We start from the raw sequence: 10415 nt of genomic DNA on the forward strand, positions 1-10415 counted from the left end.
GCTCTGCCCTTGTTGCTTTAGTTGACTCTCCGGTATTGTGTCACCCACAAACGTGATTAGAGTGCTTTTTGATTCTCTTTTCATTCAAGTAATTGATAAAACTGTTGGATAGGGGAGGGCCAAGGAGAGTCCTGAGGCACATTGCCAGAGCCGGGTCTTCAGGGTAACCTTCAATCAACATTTTCTAAATAGCACTCTAAATAACTAAGACTTGACCTAGCCCTATTATTATATTGCTGATATTTTTAGTTTGATGACAAGAGTATTATAGGAGTCATTGCCAAATTTCTTACTGAAATCTACAAACTTCCCAAAATAAAATAAATTAATTTGGCTTAGAGATTTTGGATGAAATATAGCCATTAAGAATGGGATCACTGCTTTATAAGGAAACCATCTCCTTAATAGTCCAGTCTGGACTTCTATTGAAATTCAACATCAAGCTTTTGTTTCTGGAGTTTCTGTTTACCATTTTTGTGGGAGTCTAGAATAACATTCCCCTGTTTTAGTCACTGGCCTAGGTGACAACCCGATAAAACAATGCCCTTACATACAAAATTATGCTTATACTTTCAAGAACCCCAGGCCAAAAACTCTTGGTTAAGTCCATCAAAGAGAATTTACTTCAAATTGGAGAGGACAGAACAAACATTTTCAATGAGGATTTGAAGCATAGAAAGCACCTCGTTGCCTGAGAATTTAAAGGTATAATCCAAATATTGCAATTAATACACTCCTAGAAACCCAGAGATTGAATCAAAACACCAGTTCTGAGGACCAGCACTGCTTCTTTGTCCTGCTTGCTCCAGGGGTAACTCAGCACAGGCAAGCAACAACAAAAATTGCATTAATTCTGTGCAATCACCCCTTCTTTTTGGGAAAGCCTGAGCACACTTGTAGGGTTCAGATGAAGATCTTGTTTATACTGAATCACAATTAAGACATGCCATAGATTGGATTATTGCATAGAAATATTCACTCTCCTCCACCACCCGATTGGTGAAAGTGTATTCCCCCACTCCATAGACATCAGGCTTGGCTATGTGCCCACTTTGGCCTCATAGCAGGTGGAATAGACATTCCTGACCTTTAATATTGACTCTAATATGTGACTGTTTCGGCCAATGGATGATTAGTAGATAGGATAAAGCAGAGGCTCGTGTGATTTGGGCTTGGACTTTTCTCTTCTGACATGGTTATGAGAAAAACATTCTTGGAGTAGCTGATGGGTCCACAGAGGTTGAGAAACACACAGAACACTGTATCCAGCTGACCCACAGACCTGTGGCCAATTTCAGCCTAGACCACCTGACTCCATCTGAGCCCAGATATATGAGAGAGAAATCTCACCTGCTGTGGGTGTTTTGTTATGCAGCCTTATCGTAGCAATACAAGGTACATCATTTGTATCGTTAGACTGTTCTGCCACGGTGCTGAGTGCTTAGCAGGTGCTGAATAAAAATCTGTTGCACTGAACCAAATTGAAAATGTGCCTGTTGTCTCTGTGGCAGCTTCAGAGCAAGGCTTTTGTTGAAGGCTCTGACTTGTAACATAATCTTTCGAGCACAGGTCCACAGCTCTGAATCTTGATTCTTCCGAGGTGGTTAAACATTTACGTACACCCATGCCCACACACATCTATTAACTGTCCATCAGGACCTAGCTTACAGCTTCCTTTGCTTGGGAGGGCTAAGCTGTTTTGAAACCAAACCAATTAAGAGCAGCAAGGCCCTTAGGCTGAAAGGTGACCCAGCAACCACAGATCCTCAAAATGTACAGTTCTAGGACCAAACTGACACATGTGGGCAAGATATGGACTCGATTTGGACAAAGAAGCTCCTGTGTCTCATATGCAAATACACATCTGGCATGATTTTTCTGAGAGAAGGCATTTGAGTACTACTGGTGATGGTTGTGGCTGGAAGATGTGGCAGAGGGCAACTCCCAGGAATATGGGAGCAGGGGGAGAGTACCTTTCTGTTCAGTAATAATTTTGCTAATATCTAATAATAATAACCAATAATACCTTGAAATACACTAATAATAATGCCTAACACCTATCAAGCACTTATGTGCCAAGGCTTTTATGTGTATCATCTCCTTAAAACCTTACAATAACCCTCTGAAATAGGAATGATTATTGCCATTATTTAACAATAATGGGGAAACAAAGACTCAGAGAAGTTAAGGAGCTTGCCCAAAGTCACACAGCCAGTATGTGAAGAAGCTGGAGTTCAAAGCGAAGTCAGATCAAGTAGACAAAGGCAAATAATATACAATCCCTGCCCTCAGGGAACTCACATTGTAATTGGTAGATTAACTCATAAATTATAACTAAAAGATATTTTTAAAACTGATAATGATTAGTCTGGGAGTGGGGCATAGGAAGAAATTGTAAAGTGGGGAAGTAGGGAAGCTTGTCTCTGAGTTGTGATGGAAGAGAGTTTGCAAGTTTGAGAGAGGAGGTAGGGTGGGTTTGGATCATAAGCTGAGTATAGGATCGGGAGGAAGAGGATGGGGACAGGAGCCAGGAGGTGTTGCTGCATGGGCTAGGCCAGGAGGAGAGGACTTGGTTGTGCTCCTTGTGGGAGCAGACTGGGAAGAGGACATAAATGGGCCAGGTAAATTAGTGAGGTTGTGTGCTCCAGTGTGTGAGACGTGCGAAAATCTCCATCTTCTTCCCTGTGAGGTTTTTCTGTAATGTCTACAGAAAAGTCGCAACATCTGAGTTTGGCTAATTACTTATGATAAAGTGAAGCAGCTGAGGTCAAGCCCAAGGGTGTGACAAGAGAATCACGCCCTTGAGTCAGAGTGGGACTGCTCCCACTCTGTGTGAACACACAACAGCATCTTTGGGCTCTGTAGGAAATGATGCATCCCTGGCCTGATTCAACCAGCACAGGGTGTGATCAGCTAAGGGCAGAACCTTTATGGGAAGAAAAAGGCTCCTTTCTTGCAAGTGGGTTTAGCCCCAGGGCAGGGAGCACAGTGCAGCAAGCAGCAGGAGGGCTGGACTTCTGGCCCCTCACCCCCTCTGCTGGCTGTCTTTGGACAGGTACAAACTGCAGTAAGATCTGCAGGGGCCCAGACCTTTGTCTGACACAGAAGAAGGACAGCAGACATCTGAGTTACAAGGTTGTGATGATGCTGAGAGGTGTGGAATTGTGTAGAGGTGTGGCAAGGCGGCCTTCTGGCCTAGGAGGGGGAAGTGCATTCTGCCTGGCCAGAAGGACACCCAGGTTGAAAAGATCTTCTGTTTAAGCTGAAGCCTGGGGAATGAGTAGAATCTCATCAGAGAGATGACAGAGACAAGGCCCTTTCTGCCCCTGGAAAGCAAACATAAGTATGAGTTTAGGCCACTATGGGTGGGTGGCTGAATAGCACCATGAACTGCAAACATTAGCTCTCTACAAAAATTCTCCATGAGAAAGGAAGACCTCCATGCTTGTCATGCATTGCAGCTTCAAAGCAAGTCCAGTTGGTCTGGACTTCTACACAGAAGATGCCAGTGGATTCCTTGTTCATCGTAACTGGTGTGTGAGATGGGTAGGCAGGAGGAGAGGCTGCCTGGAGATGAAGCTGGGAAGGAAGTTTGACCAGAGTGTAAAGGAGTTGTAAAGAGGTGCAGGGAAGGTTCCTATTACAAGGTTACTGAGGAAAGTTAGTTTTCATTAGCTCTCACACACATTGGTACATCTGTTGAACTACCCTGTCTCCTAGCAATACACTCACAAAGCAGGACACAGGACAGGTGAACTAGGATGTAAGGCTTAGCAAGGAGAATCCTCTTTAAAAAGACAAGGCTGAGTGGGGTGGCAGAGAGGAGTCCAGAAACACAATGGGCAACCAGTAGTTGAGCTGAGATAGTAAAAGGGCAGAGGGAGGGAAGATAAGCTTCATTCACCCATTGTCATTTTCAAATACCATGTGGTAAACAGCTACCATGTGCCAGGTATGATGCTAGGCCTTGGAGTATACAAAGAGTACTTGTTTTTCTCCTCTATCTGCTTCAATTTATTTTCTAGGTCTGGCCCTGATACATACCCATCACTTTGCCCATCTTGATTGTACCAGAATTCATGATTCCATTTTCAGAATTCAGAGCTGACATGCTAGCATCTCTCTTTTTTCACTGGAATACAGGGGGCCTGGAGTAGGAGAGTTCCCTAAGGAACCAGGGACAGTCAGTGAGCGAGGAGAAACAGGCTGGGCCAATGGGAGTTGTGTCCAGTCAACTAGGAAGAACAATGGAATATGGTGATCGATAGCTTGCATTAGCTCTGAATTCTTAAGGAAAATGCAGCCTACAGCAGAGGTATAATAACATGCATCATCTCTTCCCTGGGAAGGAGAAGCAGTTGCACCTTCCTACCTATTAATCACATCTTCCATTAATCAGGATAACTCACCATAATTGTGATTACAGTTGGGAATCAATTAATGTTCACCTTAAAATAAAGTGTAGAGAGGAGAGCAATTAACGTAATAGAGTTAGAGCATCAAAATGACACAAATGTTATTGACAATTATGAATCACATCTTGCAGCTTTTGGGTCCTCTGCTCTTTCATGGAGGGGTTTACAGTGGAGGAGGGGAGGGAGTATCAAATCTTCCAGGCGAAAATGTGAGGTCTGGCTCTCATCATTACTATCCACTAACGCAACATGCCAGTGGCTTCCAAGCCATCTTCTGCCTCCCTTGACTGCCTCCAGTTCCAGCCAACAAGCCTCCAGGACCAAAAGGAACAGGTCCAAAGAAGAGCCAAAGATTCCCTGTTGTCAGAGAGCATGATGTATCTCAGGCTTGGCCTAGCTTTTTTTTTTTTTCAAAAGCAAAATCTGTGGTCTTTCAGACATGGACTGTTTGGCCGTTTGTTTGATGGGTGTCATCTGGAAGAGATTTATAATATGAAATAGACTTAACCTAACCTAAACAGAAAAAAAATTCATATTGAACTTTTGAAGGAAGTACCTCTTGCATCTGTTTATGCTTTTTTTCCCCTTGTAAACAACCCTGAGAGGGAGGCAGGATGAAGTTATTATTTTATTTCTTTTGTCTTTTTCAGATGTAGAAAGCAAAATCTGAGTGAGTAGGACTTGTTAAGTTCACATAGTGAGTTACAGGCAGGCTGGAGCCCAGGTAGGCTCTCTTATCATTAGGTCTGCTGTACAGAAATTGTTTTAACACATCCTACCTGATGGGCGCTCAGGTCATATTCAAGCTGAAACAATCTTCTTTTCTGGATGAAATGGTCCTTGGGAAACACTCCAGTGGATGGTAAAAGATCCTGAGTTCTGTCTGCTCCAGGCCTTTAACACACGTCTGCCAAAACGAGGAAATCTTGCAAAGGAAAATCTAGACTTGAAGAATTCAAATTCCACTGGAAGAGATCTCAGGGGTAATCAAATCCACTGGTTCATTTTCCAGATGAGGAAACTGAAGCCTGGAGTGGTAGGGGGAGTGAGGAGTGATTTGGGTCCATTTCCAGTTTGGGACAGAAACCTCATAGCCTCACTGGGCAAAGGAGATGGGATTGGGTTGTAATCTAAGAGAAATTGAAGCTGCAATAACTGAAAAAGAAATATTTCTAGACTTTACCCAAACGCTTTGTGTAGATTTGGTCTGTGTCCTTATGTGGCTGTTGATTCAAATATTTTGAGTCCTGCCAAATTTCCCATTTATCTTAAAGATGAATTTATACACATTTGCTGATTCTTTAAGTATCTAATCTTTCATTTTTTAAATTCTCTGAAAATTTCAGATTAGCATCTGAAAATGAACATCTACAGATATGTGTCTGTCCTGGGAACAGCCATTGCAGGTAAACAGAAGCTCTGACAGAGGTGAAGTTCTGGGGTCTGGGGCTGGCCCCTTTTTCCTTCCCTGACCAGAAAAGGGCATTTCATACCCATTGCCCAGGGTTCAAGCCCTGGGGGCTGCCTGGACAGGGTGGCACAGCCCTATATGAGAATTGCTGTAGGGGCTGAGATTTCTTTTTGCTAGCTGAGGGCTTCTTCCCTCCCCACCAGCCATGCCCAAGGTCCAGTCTGGCTACTGCAGCAGCCTGCGTGGACCTCTCGGTATACAGTAGTGAGGCTGTTATCCACAGTCTTCACACTGAGCCTTTGTACGTCTCAGAATGTCAGTTTTGATTCAATTGCCAAATAAACTTCAGAACATCGATGACCCATAGGCACTGAGTTTTTTCTTTTTTCTCTTTTAATCTCCGTCAGAAAAGAGAAATTGCGTATGGGGATATTTCAGGGTGATTGATCTATAATCCTACCTACAGGCCACACTAAGATCTGCTGCTCTAATTAAGCATAGCTTCTCTTAAGATCAATGCGCGACATCCTGCCCATTAGTCATTAGAACGTCAAAGGCCTCCAAATCCACTAGATGGCAGTAGTCAGTTAATCATGTAGACAGGGGGAGCCTAGAGAAGCGCCTTCCCCATGGAGCAGCCAAGCTCTAGGATTTATAATCAAGTCCAGAACATCTAAATATAAAGATACCCTCTCCCCTCCTCCATGCCCCAAGGATTACTCTTGCTCTTTTTAATTATTCTTTACAATAACAGCTACTTTGGGTTTGGCTAGTTATGATCCATGCACGACTATGGCAGAAAAGACATAGGGGCCTCGCCCAAAAGCTACAGCTTGGGGAGTGGTGTTTGAACTGTCCCTTGCTGAGTCAAGATGAAGTACATTCAGCTGCTAGCTCCTACTGCTAGGAAAAGATTTCTCCATTGTCCTTTCCAGCCACAATCTCCAGGCTTTGAAGACTTCAAATCAGGGACCTCAGCCAGACTCTGAACCCCAAACCACATTTTACCACAAAACTGTGCTGAACTCTAACCAAGCGCTAATATTAATTTATGGAACCACAAAGCTATTATTTCTGGGAAAAAAAAAGAAAGAAAACACCTATTGAAAACCAAGTCTGAACTGGAACCAAGCCTGCATATTTCCTAGAACGATTGAATTGGGACTTGAGAATGTTCTGTGAACCTGAGTTGAACTGAACGTATATTTCATAGGCCTGATGACCTGGTTGAGACCCAGTTCTTTAACAGGCCCTTTATTTTAGCTGGAGCTGCTTCCAGTTCTGTTCTGGCCCCCAGTTTTGGAGAGCCTCAGAAGTGGGTTGCCTGGTCTGTGCCTCCAAGGCAGCCTTTTGTGTGGAGATACTCCCAGCTCCTGCTGTCAGCTCCTTATTAGGCTGTTTTCTCCCTGGTCTTGATCATTTCTGTAGCAGCCAGAGAGTCTGGTGGTTGGATCTGAGATTTATGTAGGACACTTGGCTAAAATATTAACAGTGGTTTAGAGAAAGGGAATCTGCTTTGTGTCAACAGTAATGCCAGGCTGGGGGCCTCCAGCAAGCTGAATTGGATGTTTATCCACTGGATAAAGTCACTACATCATCTGGTCCTGTCTGACCAGAGGGGCCCTGGCGGGAGAGCAGCAGGCTCCCTGCCAACCCTGTCATCTGTTTCTGAACCTGTGGGAGGCCTCTTGGGCTGCCTTTCTCTTCCTACCCCACCTCACCTGAGTGGGCAAATGCAGAGAAAGGATCACTGAATCAGATTAAGCATCAATTTCTGCTTTTAGGTAAGTTGATCACTCTTTTGGGGGACACTTCATTTAATCCATGTGACAACCAACTCTCTGAGGACTTTAGGTAAATCCAGGCTTTCTGGGGTCTGAAGCTTGTACAGTTAGAGGGAGATGGCTTAAAGAAAAGGAAAATAGAATTTCAAACATAAAAGTGAATCTTGATCCGGAATGACCCAAAATGAATCTCACACACTCAAAAGGACTGCAGCCCTAGAAATTCAGCTCTCTTTTGAGATCTCTTCAAGCAATTTACCAGAAATGCTTATATAGAAACACTTCCACACACACACATGCACACACACATGCACACACTTCATCCCTGCCAGCCAGACGTCCCCTTCCCCCAAACACTCTTCCACACAGAAACTCCCAACACTTTCAGGACCATGAGGTGAAGGGGGTGTGGGGCTTTAGCTTTGCCAGGCAAATCTGCTCTGCAAGCAGTGTGATGACCACCATTTTGCTCTGGTGATGCTGACTGAGACATTTTATGACTCGTGCAAGATACAGCCCTGGTAAGGTGTGAAGCTGAAATTTGAAATCAGAACTTCTGCCTCTAAACCCTAATGTGCTTGCACAGCAGTCTGCAGTCTCCCTGTGTGCTGCCACATTGCTATGAGACTCTGTTGGTCTAGCCTGAAACCCACACTGAAGGGCCAGTTTTGGTCTGAGTGGCAAATCCTGCAATCCTCTTCCTTATCCTGAGGCCAAGGAGAAGTCCGAAGGAGAGGAGAGGCTGTGGTCCTTTCTTGGGGAGATGAACCGTTCCGGCTCTCGCAACTCCTGTCCTTCAAATGCTCCCTCCATTCTTGGTTGTTGACTCCTGAACCGAAAGGGCTTCACATCTTCTGCAAGGGACGGGCTCTCTGAGGGAGAGGGGCTCTCAGGAGAGGCTTTCTGAGGAAGTGACTCTCTTTGAGAGGAGCTCTTTGCTGAAGGGACTCTCTGAGGGAGGGGATCTCTTGGGAGGGACTGTCTGAGGAAGGGGCTATCTTGAGGGAGTCTCTCTTTAAGAAGGACTGTTGGAGGAAGGGGTTTCTCTGAGGGAGGTGCTCACTGAGGGAGGCGCTCCCTGAGGGAGGCTGTCTTTGAGAGGGTCTGAGGGAGGACCTCTCTTGGCCTGGCCTGGCCTGACAGACCCACAGGGCTACGTGTGTCTTTGTGATGACCTTGTATCCAGGCATCCCTTCTGGAGGCCTTTCTCTACCCTCACCTCTGATTGCCCTTCCTCTGAACCCTGTCTTCTTACTTCCTCCTCCCTCTCCCAATAAAATCTTTCCCTCTGAGCAAAGATCTATTGTTAGTCATTTGTGTCTTACGGTGAATTTAAGTTATTTGGTTTCTTCCTCCAGGATGAGTTGTAATTCTCCATTAAGGAACAAAAGCTCAACCCTTCAAAGGAACGAGAGGCAGGGGAGTAGATGAGGGATGTGACCTGACTTGGGGGTGGGGATGGAGGGATTTCCCACAATTTTGATATTATATCACAGAGGCAGCTGTTATACTTTTTTTTTTTCATTTGTAAGGAAAGAAAGACAGAAAATTAAAATGGATTGGCCATCTACCAAGGTCCTGTGCTAGGTACTTCAAAAATGTTACCTTATTTAAATCCTCACAGCAACCGTGAGGTAGGTATTACAATACGCTTTTAGTGGATGACCTGGCAGAGGTTAGACAGGTACAGGGTCACCCAAAGCAGAAGGAACAATTTTTTGGTAAATGCCTATCTTGTGTCCGGTATTCTATTATGTCTTCTCCCAATGTACTCTTACAGCACTGTCAAGCGTGTAGCATTAGCTCTTGTTTTTAAACGGGAAAGTTGAGAATCAGAGTAGTGAAGTGTCTATTTCAAAGTCCCAGAAATGTGGGAAATTACCTTCATGCAATGTGGCCTCTACATACTCTACTAGATAAGTTCTGTCAGAAGTCTCAGAACAGGAGGATTCACGAGCCAAATTAAAGTGCTTAAAGTCAGTTTACTAAATCTGTTGAAAACCCAAAGTAAGAGCAAGGGAGACAAATAGGGTAGGTTAGCTCACTTAGGATGGGAGCTGACAGATGTAAGGATCATACTCCTTGGATCTTGGAGTATATAAGCTTGTGTATCCTCCCTCTCTCTGCTGCATCAGCCTTCCCTGCTGATGGTGTGGTTATGAGGATCGGAATCGAGAATTTAGCAAGAAGGCCGAAGACACACACAAGGTCTCTTGGGCCAAAGCATAATTTTGTTCTCTGATAGGAGGAACACAGGGGCTAGAACAAGTATCCTTAGCTATAGCTACAGCTTGCCCATTAGCCTCCCAAACATGAGAATGTTATTTGCATTTCTTTTCTTTTCTTTTTTTCCTTTTTTGAGGCAGTGTCTTGCTCTATAGCCCAGGTTGGAGTGCAATGGCGCAATCTCGGCTTACTACAACCTCCGCCTCCAGGGTTCAAGCAATTCTTCTGCCTCAGCCTCACGAGTAGCTGGGATTACAGGCGCCCACCACCAGGCTCGGCTAATTTTTTACATTTTTAGTAGAGATGGGGTTTCGCCATTTTGACCAGGTTGGTCTTGAACTCCTGACCTCAGGTGATCCATCCACCTCAGCCTCCCAAAGTGCTGGGATTACAGGCATGAGCCATGGCACCCGACCTTATTTAGATTTCTTTTACAGAGCACCTGGGGCCAAAATGAGACCATGTGGATGTCAATCACCAGGTAGCTGATTTAGGGTTGACAAAGCTTTTAGCCCAGAGGTAGCACGATTATGACTTATCTCTATGACTTTCTATCTATAGATATAGATAACACTTTGA

Source organism: Aotus nancymaae, unplaced genomic scaffold (genome assembly GCF_030222135.1).
Source record: "Aotus nancymaae isolate 86718 unplaced genomic scaffold, 86718_ANA_hifiasm-v0.15.2.pri h1tg000012l, whole genome shotgun sequence".
NCBI lineage: Eukaryota > Metazoa > Chordata > Mammalia > Primates > Aotidae > Aotus > Aotus nancymaae.